The sequence below is a fragment of the Salminus brasiliensis genome, chromosome 10 (genome assembly GCF_030463535.1).
Source record: "Salminus brasiliensis chromosome 10, fSalBra1.hap2, whole genome shotgun sequence".
Lineage (NCBI taxonomy): Eukaryota > Metazoa > Chordata > Actinopteri > Characiformes > Bryconidae > Salminus > Salminus brasiliensis.
The window spans coordinates 8,923,968-8,936,328 of NC_132887.1; positions in this window are offsets into that span (position 1 = coordinate 8,923,968).

A 12,361-nucleotide genomic window follows, 5' to 3' on the forward strand; every position below is an offset into this window, starting at 1 on the left:
AATGTTTTAAGACGAGGTTGTGGTCTAAAGCATTTATGTGTGCATATATTAAAATCCATTCATAGGGAAGAGGTACATGCAGAGTGTTATAAGGCAAAATAGTCCCCAAACTTGTTTTGCCACCATGTTAAAATCTGCAACAGAAGACATGTAGGTTAACTGCTGGTTCCGAAGGATATAAATAACTATATTTGTACTGTAGACATTGTGACCCCTTGTTTCCATCATCACCACTGTACAGAAATCCATACATCCATAGGTTTCTCTATAATGGTCCACTGAAGCACCTTGGTGGGATCAGACCAGACGGGCTTGCACTAACTTCCCATTTATATCAGTGAGCCTTGAGTGCCCGAAGCTGCCGCTGGTTCACTGGTTGTCCATCATTGGATGGCTGAGGCTACTACCCTTCATATAATAATAATAGACCCATAATTTAACCAAAACACACTTAGAGGAGTTTCCACACCATCCTGTCCAACAATGTTCAACTCCAGCTAAAAGAAGTCTGATCATCATGTGTCATTTTAATGAGGCGACCAATAAACCAACAGAGTTAACTGAACTGAAGCTGCAGGGCTGAACACTGGGACAGACTTACTTATAATTATGATTAAAAAAGCTAAACACGCAAATGTTTGCACAGACATAGAGGAATACTTAATCCTGTCAGATTTTAACGTTTATTGATCTCGCCGATGAGTTTCATGCAGCGCCAAACAGCATGCTAAAGCAGACGCACAGGGTCACTCAAATTTCATGAATTTTAGCATGCCGTGCCTCGGCCAAGGCAAACTAGCCTTTCGTCCATCTTGGAGGCTGTCCCAGACATGTTAACTGTCCTCCTGTTGGCTGTGCTAAAGCCCAGAGAAGACTTTGGATGAATGCTGACGACCAGTGTCATGACACATTCTATCGCCCTGGACACATCCTGTGCCCTCTGACGTCATCTTACAGAAGGACCATTAATTCAAGAGATTCAAGAGATTTAATAACATTTAGGACCCAATACCAATACGTTAGCCAGCCAATGTAGCTAGCATGCTGATCCACTCCCTCAACTGTATTAGCCATCATGCTACTAGTTAGCCTGTCAAGCCGATACCCCTTCAATTGTATTTGGACCCCAATTATCTGCTGATCTTGCACAAGGTTAGCTGGATAGCGAATAGCGAGTGCACGATAGCTAGCTAGCTTTACCTGTTGGTATCAGCTTCATATGCCAGCGTAGCAACAACAATATTAAATCGGTGAACTTGCAAATATATGATTCACATTTTATGAATAACGTTAAAAAGCAACGCTTTATCCAGATAAAAACTTCTTAGTGATGATCATTAAATATGTTTTCATAAATTTAAATCTGGCATATAAGTATGCGCAATTTTAACCAATGGAACATTCGGGGGGATAGGATGTATTCTGGGGGAGAGGATGTATCTAAGGGGGATAGGATCGGTCACGACACCGGCAGACACTCTGTTAAACGATGCATGGCTGTGACCGCTTCAGTCACAGCCATGCTGTGCACAAGGCTGTGCCTGTGCGCTGGCGCCCTCATGCGGTGCACAAGTGTGAACATGACCGGAACAAATTCTTTTCGTTATATTAGACTGATCGATTCTGGTCTTTGGCCGATTGCTCTGTGCATCTCTAATTTTAATGTTATGGCTAATCGGTGTGAGTAATTGAGCTCCGTTCAATATGCAGTCCAGTCTAGAACATTCCTTAATAGGTCAGTGTGAAAGGGCGGAGTTAAACTGCTGTAGGCTGAATAGACAGATATGTTTAAATGAGTTACTTTTCATGACACCATAAAAACAATTCATTCAAAAAGGGGCTGCTTTCATAGCCTCGTTTCCAGAAATGGTCCGCATGGACTGGAGAGCGAGTGGCGCATTTTAAAACTTTGATAATTTTCATTAATCAAGCAGGGAAAATGCAGTTCTCCATGAAATAGGCCCTTTAAGATCGGCTGTGATTTGTATGTATGCTTGCGTTCACATCTGACTAAGTCAGTTTTTCAATCACTCGAAACCCATTATGGAGCCAACTTACTGGAGCTCTCCATAAACATGCAGGATAGTTTATGAGCCTGCCTCAGGCATCTCTCTCTCTCTCCCTCTCTCTCTCTCTCTCTCTCAAACACAGGCCACAAAGGCAGGAGCACATCCTCACTCACATGTACACCCTCACATGAGCACAGACCCACACATAACCGCCTGTTGTATGACATCTGCTCGTGGCTGCCTTTGTGAGACCTGGAAAGCGGCGCAACATCCGCACAAAGTCAGGAAGCCTTTTGTATGTGCGCTGGATCCATATCCGCTGAATATCACTGAAGCCTGGCTGTTTAATTCATATGTGTAGGTTTGGGAGAACAGATAGCGGCGTGTTGCAGAAGAGGAGGGGGCTCCATTAAAATTCAGAACATCATTCACAGCAAATCTGAGAGTCTACTTACCCAAATGCGCAGAGCTTTGAAATAAGAAGTGAAGTTCCTCTCTTTTTTTTTCCTTTGCGGCAGTGAAGAATAGAATATTGAGCACCAAATCCTTCACTGTGCACTCATTAATGGCCAAAGGAATTAGAAATATGAATGGATGCTTTTGTCTTGCTTGGTGGAAGGCAAATACGCTCGGAGCTGACGCAGAATAAAAATGCCATCACTTGAAGAAGTTAAAACCTTTCAACTCGGGGAAGAATCCTAAAAATAAATTATTCAAATGACAGAGTGAGCAGAATTTTAAGCACTCTCGACATCACACGAGATGTATTCGTCACCTCTCCCTTGACATGATTGTGATAGTAGTAATGTTTGGTGATACAGTATCTTCTATTAGTTCTCTTACGGGTGTTTCTTCAGGTATCTGCTGTTGGTATGAGAATGCAGGGGTAAAAAGAGAGAGATTTTCCTTAACACAATAGAAATTCCTCCAGCAGATGCCCCAGAGGTTACACGTCTGTAAAATTACATTAGTTACACTCAATTTGAATGAACAACCACGTCGCTGCCTCGGCCTAGAATTGGAAAAGCCGGCTGGAACCTTCAGCCTCCTCCGGCATTCGTTTCATCACTGGCTCATCTCTTGCCCTCTTTCGTTTTTGAACAGTGAGGATGTCTTCGGTGGGTGGGATGGTGGGTTAGGGTGATAAATTGCCACGAAACGTGTTCTTACAAAAGCCTTTTTCTCCCTGTGACGTGTGGAATAGCCCATAAATCAGATCCTTTACTGGTGCTCCTCTCCTTCCATTCTGATTGGGGCTCGGCTGGCCAGGACTCCAGCCACCACTTTGAGGTGTCGCACCCTTTCCTGAGGAAAGGTACAGCATTAGATCACTGCACAACAAAAACTTCTCCCCTTGTGCCTCCTCCCCTCCCCTCCCCTTTCACTTGTAACATACAGCCGAAGTGATGGAAGAGGAGTCGGGGTGCCACGTACACTTACCACATAGATTTTACATTGGCCACGGGACATTCATCTCCTTTCCTATTCCCAGTGCGAACAATTTTTCTCTTTGCTTCATGAATCAAATGCCAACCGCTGCGGAGCACTAAAAAAGCTGCGAGACAAGCCATGTTTTATGCCACCGAGGGCTTCCTTTGACAGCAACCCGGTGCATTTGGAGCAATGATCACCCCTGTCAGATTAGCGGAGCGTCAAAGTGAACTTTGAGCAGGCGGTAGAGCCTTGGGCAAGTGGACTTTGGAGAGTTACGTTAAGGATTCGTCTGTCAGGCCTGCATTTTGCCGCTTCTGAATCTACTGTTAGAGGTACTGTTCTTTCAGCTCCCCCCTCATCTCCCAGTCAGACAGCACAGCCACACAGCTCATTAAGGAGAATGGGATGAGCACCTCAATCTCATGCTTTCTACAAGGGGAGTAGCACTGGATATGATTCTCCTGCTAAAGACACAACAAGAAGCCATCGCTCATGGAGATGCATCGTCATTTTTATGTCCTCCCTGGGAGCGTGCATCGACACGAATGAACCAGATCGCCAGGTTGTTGTGCTGAATATTGAACATCGCCTCCCTTCCACGGACCCTGATTGTATGTAAGCTAAAATAAATAGGCTCCCACGCCTTTCATTTTTGGTTGTCTGAGATCCTCAACGCACCTCCATCTCCACTTCAGTCCTCATTATCAGAATTTATAGAGGCGCTGGGGCGTGGGAGGGGATGGCAAAGGCCTACCAAATCTTGAGTTATATCATCGGACATTTCAGATGATTTGCGGATCACTGAGAGCATTGAGGCTGCATCAGCTCTATGAGTGCAGTACCGACTATTTCTATCTCATGAATCTTCTATTAAAAGTCACTTATGTATTACTTGACTTTATTGCAAAATCCTCCTCAAAAAACTACCATCTGTGTTCCTACTTCATCATTATTACCTTCAGCCCATGCCTGTGTGCTTCATTTAGATGTTTCCTTTTTTAACAACCCTCTGAGACAATTATTGGGTTTGCACAAGTTTCAGAGCAAGGACAAAAATTCAATCACAGAGATCCAGTGAGGTGTTTCTGAGGTGTGGAAAAGATCTCCAGCCATTTCACAGCTATTCAAGTCCAGATATTACAGATACTAAGCTGTTCATAGGAAGATTTGTGCATTCACTTTGGGGGTATCCTCTTATCAGTAGTCTAAAGCCTAACACACACAGTAATATATGTGTACCTTTCCTCCTCCTTTTTGATTGATGACTCTTATTGCAGTTTTCTGTCTTTCTGCATTTGCTGCGGCAAATACTGTAGGACCATCGTTCTGCATGCAGATACGATCAGGTACATGCACATTTCCTGAACCATAACTACATGCATTTCTTTCTAATGCTATAATACTGGCAGCAGCAACACAGTTAGTACGCCCACTGAAGGATAATATAAGACATGCCAGGCAATGCTCATAAACCTGGATTTGCATATAGATTACTGATTAGAACTGTAGTTTCATTCCAAAACCCTGTATAGGGCCCATATAGCTTATTTATTCACAATACATTTGATTATAAAAGTAATAAAACACCCTCTTAAAGCATGAACATTTCAAAATATGTATATATTATATGGACGAACGTATTAGGACACCTGCTCATTTATCATTTCTTCTGAAATGAAAGGTATCAAATGAGTCCATCCTGTTTTTGTTGGAGTAACTGTCTCTACTGTCCAGGGAAGAAGAAGGCTTTCTACTAGACTTCAGAGCATTGATGTGAGGATTTGACTGCATTCAGCAACAAAAGTGTTAGTGAGGTCAGGATGTTGGATGATCACCAACCCGCCTCATCATCTCCAACTTCCCGCCTCATCCCAAAAGTATTATAATAACCCACCCAAGCCTCTAACTCACGTCTGGCATTAGGCATAGTGCTAAAAGGTTCAAGTTTATCTCTTCCAGAGAGTCTTATTCTATTGGCAATGCAGCTCTACAGGACCTAGACAATCTGTGTGTGTGTGTGTGTGTGTGTGTGTGTGTGTGTGTATTTGCACATCTGTGTCAGCAATAAGTGCAACTTAAAGTAGCTGAATGTGTTCCTTAGAAGGGGTGTCCACAAACATTTGGACATATGGTACATATGTATTTGACACATATGAGCTATATAAGTGTAAAATGATATTTTATGATATGAACATTAAGGAGTTCATATCATAGTAAGGAGTAGTCACAATAAGGAGCTGAAAGTGTGAGGGGTCCACTGCGGTTAATAAGGGCCAAAGCTCTGGGGGGAAAGCTGTTACCATGTCTAGTTGCATTGGCGTTGATAGTCCTGAGCCTTCTACCCGAGGGAAGTGTTTGGAAGAAGTCCAGGGTGTCCAGGGTGAGAGGGGTCAGCTATAATCTTGCCAGCATGCTTCATGACCCTGCTGTTATATATGTCTTTAAGCATTGGCAGAGCATGTACGATGATTCTCCCTCCTGTCCTGATATTACACTGGAGATTTGCTTGTTCTTGTGAAGTGGACAGGACAAATTAGGTGGTTATAGATGCTGTGATGACTGACTTGTGGATCGGTAGATAGAACTGGATCACTAGAGTGGTGGCAGGTTGATTTTCTTCAGATGCCTCAGGAAGAATAGCATCTGCTGTGCTCTATTGGCTATGATGAAGCCACTCATTTCAGGTCTCTGGATATGATGGTATCCATGAACATGTGTGACATCACAGAGCTGTGGATGTTGGGGGAGGAAGAAGGGGAGGACTGCATCTGGGGGGGGGGGGTGTTTAGGATGTATCAGGATGTTTACAGATGGGTCCTCGGAGACGGGGTGAAAGCACACAGCCTTGTGGTAGTCCAGGACTGAGGGTCTGGATGTCTGACATGTGGATCTTGCACTGACAGCTTAGACAGTTTAAACTGCAGATGCTCTGGCACAATGGTGTTAAAAGCTGAGCGGAGGTCCACAAACTCCTCTTCTAGTCTCTCGTCTGAATTCCTAGACTACTGAGATGCTGTAGCATGAAGTGCAAGGCCATGTTTTATGGCCTAATCAACATACCTTCTGACTTTGTACAGGTCTGTAATAGTTCTAATGTAGGGTATTCAGTGTTCAGGTATTTCAGGTCCTTTATAACTACAGGTCAAGCCAACCAACCTATAGTTATTAAGTCCTGCAATGTTTATGTTTTGGGGGGCAATGGGATGATGGTTGAGGGCTTGGAACATTTGGGAACAGATCAATGTTCCAATGATGCGTTGAAAATGTCTGTGGAAATTGGTGCTAGTTTATGCTTTAGAGTGGATGGTGGAACTAAGTCTGGGCATGGAGCTTTTCTCACCTTTTGTGTGCTGAAAAGCCTTGTAATGTCCTGCTCATTAAGGGTAAGATGAACAGGGGCCAGAGGTGAGAGAGGCAGGGTGGGGAAGAAGGGCTAGGGATTGTCCTTTGCACTTTCAAACCTGCAGTAGAACTAATTCAGATCGTTGGTGAGCCGGAGGTCATTGAGGGGTAGGAGAGTTTTTCTCACCTTCTAGCTAGTAATCTCCTTGAGGCCTTTCCAAACTGAACTTGGGTTGTTAGCAGCAATGTGGCTCTTTAGCTTGTCTGAGTATTTTCTCTTTGCTGCTTTCAACCTTTTCTCCAGCTGCTGTTTCGCCTCTTTGGAGAGCATCCTGTTCCCAATCCTGAATGCTGCCTCCTTTTCTCTCCCAAGCAGCTAAAAACCATGGCTTCTTCTCACCGCATTCCCCCTTGTGCTCCCCTCAATCATTGTGTAGCACTAAAATACACTATATGTCCAAATGTTTGTGGACACCCCTTCTAATTAATCCATCTAGAGACATTAGGTTGCACCCAGTGCTGACACAGATGTGCAAAAGCACACAGAAACAGCTTGTCTAGTCTCTGTAGAGAAGAACTTCCAATACAGTAGGACTTGCTTGAGCAGATAAACATGAACCCATGGGCACCATGCCTAATGCACAGGTGGGCTAGAGGGGTATAAAGCCCCCAGCCATCCAATTCTTTTGCGATGAGTTGGGGAGTTATGGATGAGGTGGACTAGTGATCATACAACATCATGACCTTACTAATGCTCTAATGCATACTTTTTAATGCCCTTGATTTGGGAGGAAACCATGAATAACCAGGTGTCCCAATACTTTTGTCCACATACAGTGTACATTAAATGTGAAATGATATGACTTTTGCAACAAGGCTCTTCTTATTTAGAATTCCCATTATCCAGCAACAAAACACAACAAAACACAAGGCCTTTTAAATGCATCTGGGTGAATATCGCAGGCCATGGTGGTTAAAGTACTTATGGCCAGTGAGAAAGCAGATATAATGCTGGAGGTCACTCAATTCTAAGAACATGCTGAGTGGGAGAAATGTGGACCTCTGGAAGATGAAATAGTGTAGTAGACATTAAAGGTCAGCAGACACTAAACTTATCTGTGACAGTGATTCACTGTGCACTTCAAATACACCTATTCACACATTTAGAAACACTGTTCTTACCAGCTTCTGTCATTGCCCACCTGTTCCACTTGCGAATCATCACCTGCAGAATTGTCCTGTTCCATGTCCTTTGCTGTAATCACTGATTGTATATGTACTGAATGGCCTTTGCTTTGAGTTTGTTGTGAAGTCCTTTCATGTCTGTTGCTTGCGATTCTTATTGCCAACTGTTTACAAGAAGCAATTTCACTTGCTGACTGGCTGAGTGAGTGATTGAGTGCGTGAGTGACTGACTGACTGGCTGAGTGAGTGACTGACTGATGGACGAACCTGCTGCAGAGAGGAAATGTAATCTTAGGTAAGCTGAGGTTAGGTCTCCTTGTTTGAAATATTACTGTAAAAGGAAGTGGTATGAAGACATACTGTGGCATGTTGACTCAACGTTGGTACCCTAGACTTAGCAGTGCACCAGGCTCTGGCCTTACCCAGCATCACTACCATGTGTTAGCATCACTACCATGGCGTTATCATTGCTATCATGGCATTAGCATTGGTATAACAGCATTTGCATCATTATTGCAACACTCACCCAGCATCGCTACTGCGCCAACCACCGGCCTCATCCAGCATCGCTACCACGGTGGTAGCATAGTTATGGCGGCATTAGCATCACTGTCATGGTGTTTCTAACCTTCATGCATTTGATCATGGCCTTATTTGGAGGTGTGAACTTTTTTCCTGTGTTGACTGTACTTCAAGAGAAAGTCCAAATGAAGACTGCTTACCCACAACACAGCCTACAGCCTTCATCCATCAGCCTCAGGCTCTTTTATGTTACATGCCCTAGGCCTGGTGTCCAGTATTTTGTTTTGAGTTTTCTTCAATTTAACACAGCTGATTAAAACAAACTCCGAGCTAATTATCAATTTATTCATGAGTGAGTGGGAAGTGCGCTAAAACTCTACTGCTGCGACTCTTCAGGAGTTTGACACACCCGCACTCTGCTCCCCAGAGCAACAGCAAACAGAGCTGGAGAGAGAACTCTCAATTAGACACTCATCGACCCCTTGCCGTTTGAGCAGCAGGATTTTTGACACACGCTAAGAAAGGATTTGGGAACGCACTTGGCTCAGCCATCCATCACCAGCTGACTCGGTTTCTTTTATGAACTGCCAAACATGCATGGATTCAAATAGGGCTATGATATTGTGGCAACTCCATTGCCAATAAGCCACTTGGAAATCGAGCACAACTGGCCTGCCGTTTGACCAGAGGATTATTCATTGGCTTTGAAGGGCTATTTTTATGTTTGTTTGCGCAATATGAATCATTAAGGACTGTGAAATAACTTTCAGAGCATAAACAATTCCAGGCTGCATAATTTATACTGACAAAGCAGTGATTTAAGCCAAAACAATACGAAACGTCTCTCGAATTTCCACACAGACCTACATTTCCCCACACACAGACGCTCGTGGTTTCATTTCATGCCTTCCACTCAGTTTGTGAACATGAATGCTTCAATTCTTTATGTGATATGATACGTCATGGCACTTCTCCTCAAGCGCAAAATTGTTTTCCTGTTTAATTTAAGCAACATTCGTGGAAATCGTTTCCAAATCATCACATGCAGAAAAGGGACAAATCCCTATCTGTGAGAACACTGTGTTTTATTCCCTGTCCACTCAAACTTCAGTCACATTCTTAGGCCCCAAGTCTCGTTGTTTCCTAGTAACCAAAGGTATGTGCTTTAAAGTGCATGCAGGAGAACAGGGTATGTGTTTTGTATTCATCCCAACACGTGTTGGACTAGGCTCTGAACAGCACCAGTACTTTGCTAACAAGGGTGAGAAACTGTAAATAGTTTGATCTAGCTGAAATGGACAGAAAGAAGTGGCTCTTATTTCAGGTTCTTGTTTCACCTAAATAGCTGCAAGTGTGGCCAGATGAGGCCGAGCTAAAAATAAAGCTCTCTCTCTTTCTTTTCTTTTTTTTTTTTACATGCCCTGTTTTGCTTGGTTCCTCACATGTCATTTTTTTCTCCCTCCTTCTATCATTATCAGAAGCTGCCTTAAAAACTATTGTATACTGCTTCATAGTTTGTTTTTATATTCCTAACATTTATTACGCAGGTTTAGGCTTTGCTTATTATATTAGAAGCAATAGATGATTGTGTATTGTATTCATATTAAATCAAATCAGATTTATTTGTATAGCGCTTTTTACAACTGACGTTGTTGCAAAGCAGCTTTACAGAAATTCGGTAATAAGCCAAGAGATCAGCAAAACATAAAATATAAAAAAACATAAAACCCCCAGTGAGAAATCCAAAGACAACAGCAGCAAGGATAAACTCCCTCAGAGCTAGAAGAAGAAACGGGGGGGGGGCATCGTCCTCCTCAAAACTACGCAGAAATGATTGATAAAAGTCACTGTACCTCCACATAACACTGTTCTTTTACTCAGGTGCTGATATAATCAATATAATACAAAATAATGAATATAATCATAGTAGTGATGGTAAGAATAAGGAAAGTGCTGGTAATAATAACAATAATAATAATAATAATAATAATAATAATGTTAAATTTCAATTAATATGAACACACATGAACAGTAACACACAGTAATGGATGGCAGGCAACTAGTCCCAGGCAGATAGCAGTAGGTGGAGGGTGCGTAGCTGGTCTGACATGGGAAGCAGAGGGGTAGCATCTTCAATCAACATCAGGCCAAACAAGTGGGCATTCAAGTGACGGAATTTGTTCTGTTTGGATTTATGGAGTACAGAGAATGTTAACTGACGACTCTGGTAGATCTGACTACAACAGCCGAACTAAAAGCAGAGAGCCAGAAGGTAGCACAGACATAGGAGTACCCTGACACTGAAATGTAACTTTATTAAACTGTATTTACTTTGCTATTTGCCAATACACACTGAGTAGAGTAGTACTGTATGCACACGTAGGTTTACAGATACAGACTATAGCCCATCTGTTGCACAATATGTATAAAGGCATATGTATAAATATAAAGGTATGACGAATGGGCCACTGCTGACCAGATATATTGCTGCTATTGCTAGCAACATTTATTAGTACTGTGCTTTTTGCAACCTGATGTTGTCGCAAAGCAGCTTCACAGAAATCCAGACATAAAGGGGAAAAAACAGTAAAACATGTAATCCCAGATGAGCAAGCCGCAGGCAACAGTGGCAAGAACAACTCCCTCAAAGCTGAAGAAAGAAACCTTGGGAGGAACCAGCACTCACTATGAGGGCCCCATCCTTCTCTGGTCTAAACCATTAATAAATGACTAATAAATGGTAGAAACATGGTAATAAATTACAAATACAAAGTCCCCTTAATGTCATGTTAGTCCATTGTTATACACATGTGTACTGATATGATCATTGATATGCTTAGCTGTTGTCATGAACGAGTAGGGGGAAGTGGACGCAAGTGCACCAACCTAGATTTGGTGGACCCGCAGTCCCATCATATATCCAAATGTTGATATATCAGCATGACACAGATATGTAGTTGGAGTTGATGGTGTGGAGTGTAGCAGATGCCGGGAATGGAGAATGGGCAACTGGTGTGTCTTAGAGTCGTAAGCTGAGCCCCAGGTGTGTATTACACACTTATAGTATAAGACATCGACTATGTAGGTACTCATTTTAATAGTTTGGCAGGTAAGTACACAAAATATTAAAATACTAATCAGTTTGTTCTAACAGGAAGTCAAGAAGTGTTGCTACGCCAACATACATCACTGTACGTTCTCCTGTAGCTGTCACTGCTGCACTTCCAGAATTATTTGTTTTCCAGATGTGAGTAGCTCCCCTCTTTTTCTTTTACCTTGCATTGTGGGATAATAGTGTCCATCATAACCACAATCAGAAACCCACCAGTTCTGGATATGAATTGTGGATACTCAAGTATACTCAACCTTGACACTTTTATTGATACTACATAAAATGGTAGCATTACTAATTTTGAAATTTGGGATGCACTCTTAGTCTTAATGAAATCATTTCAACTATTTGATTATGGTGAATCACTCTGACAGATAACAGTTCGCTTGCTTTTGCTGCTCAGTTTTCCTCCTCTCATTCTGCCTCTTGCTATTACCAAGCATGAAAGTAACTGTTGAATCACTCCTGCTGCTTTTTACCTTAAATAGCAGCTTCAAAATCTGTGAATGATCTGTCAGTGATCTGTAATAGAGAAAATGGTGACGCAGGGCCCAGAATGCTGCCTACTCTACTTAGAGGCAGCTGGGCCTAAAGGCTGGAGAAGTGGTTTGAGAAGTAGAAGTAAGTCTGCTCCATGTAAATGTGTTCTTACGTCATATATATTTATATTAACTATATATTTATTTATCTAGAATGTATCTAATTGCATATTTAGGTATTTAGGTCTGGTCATTGATCCAATTGTTCTATGGTGGAT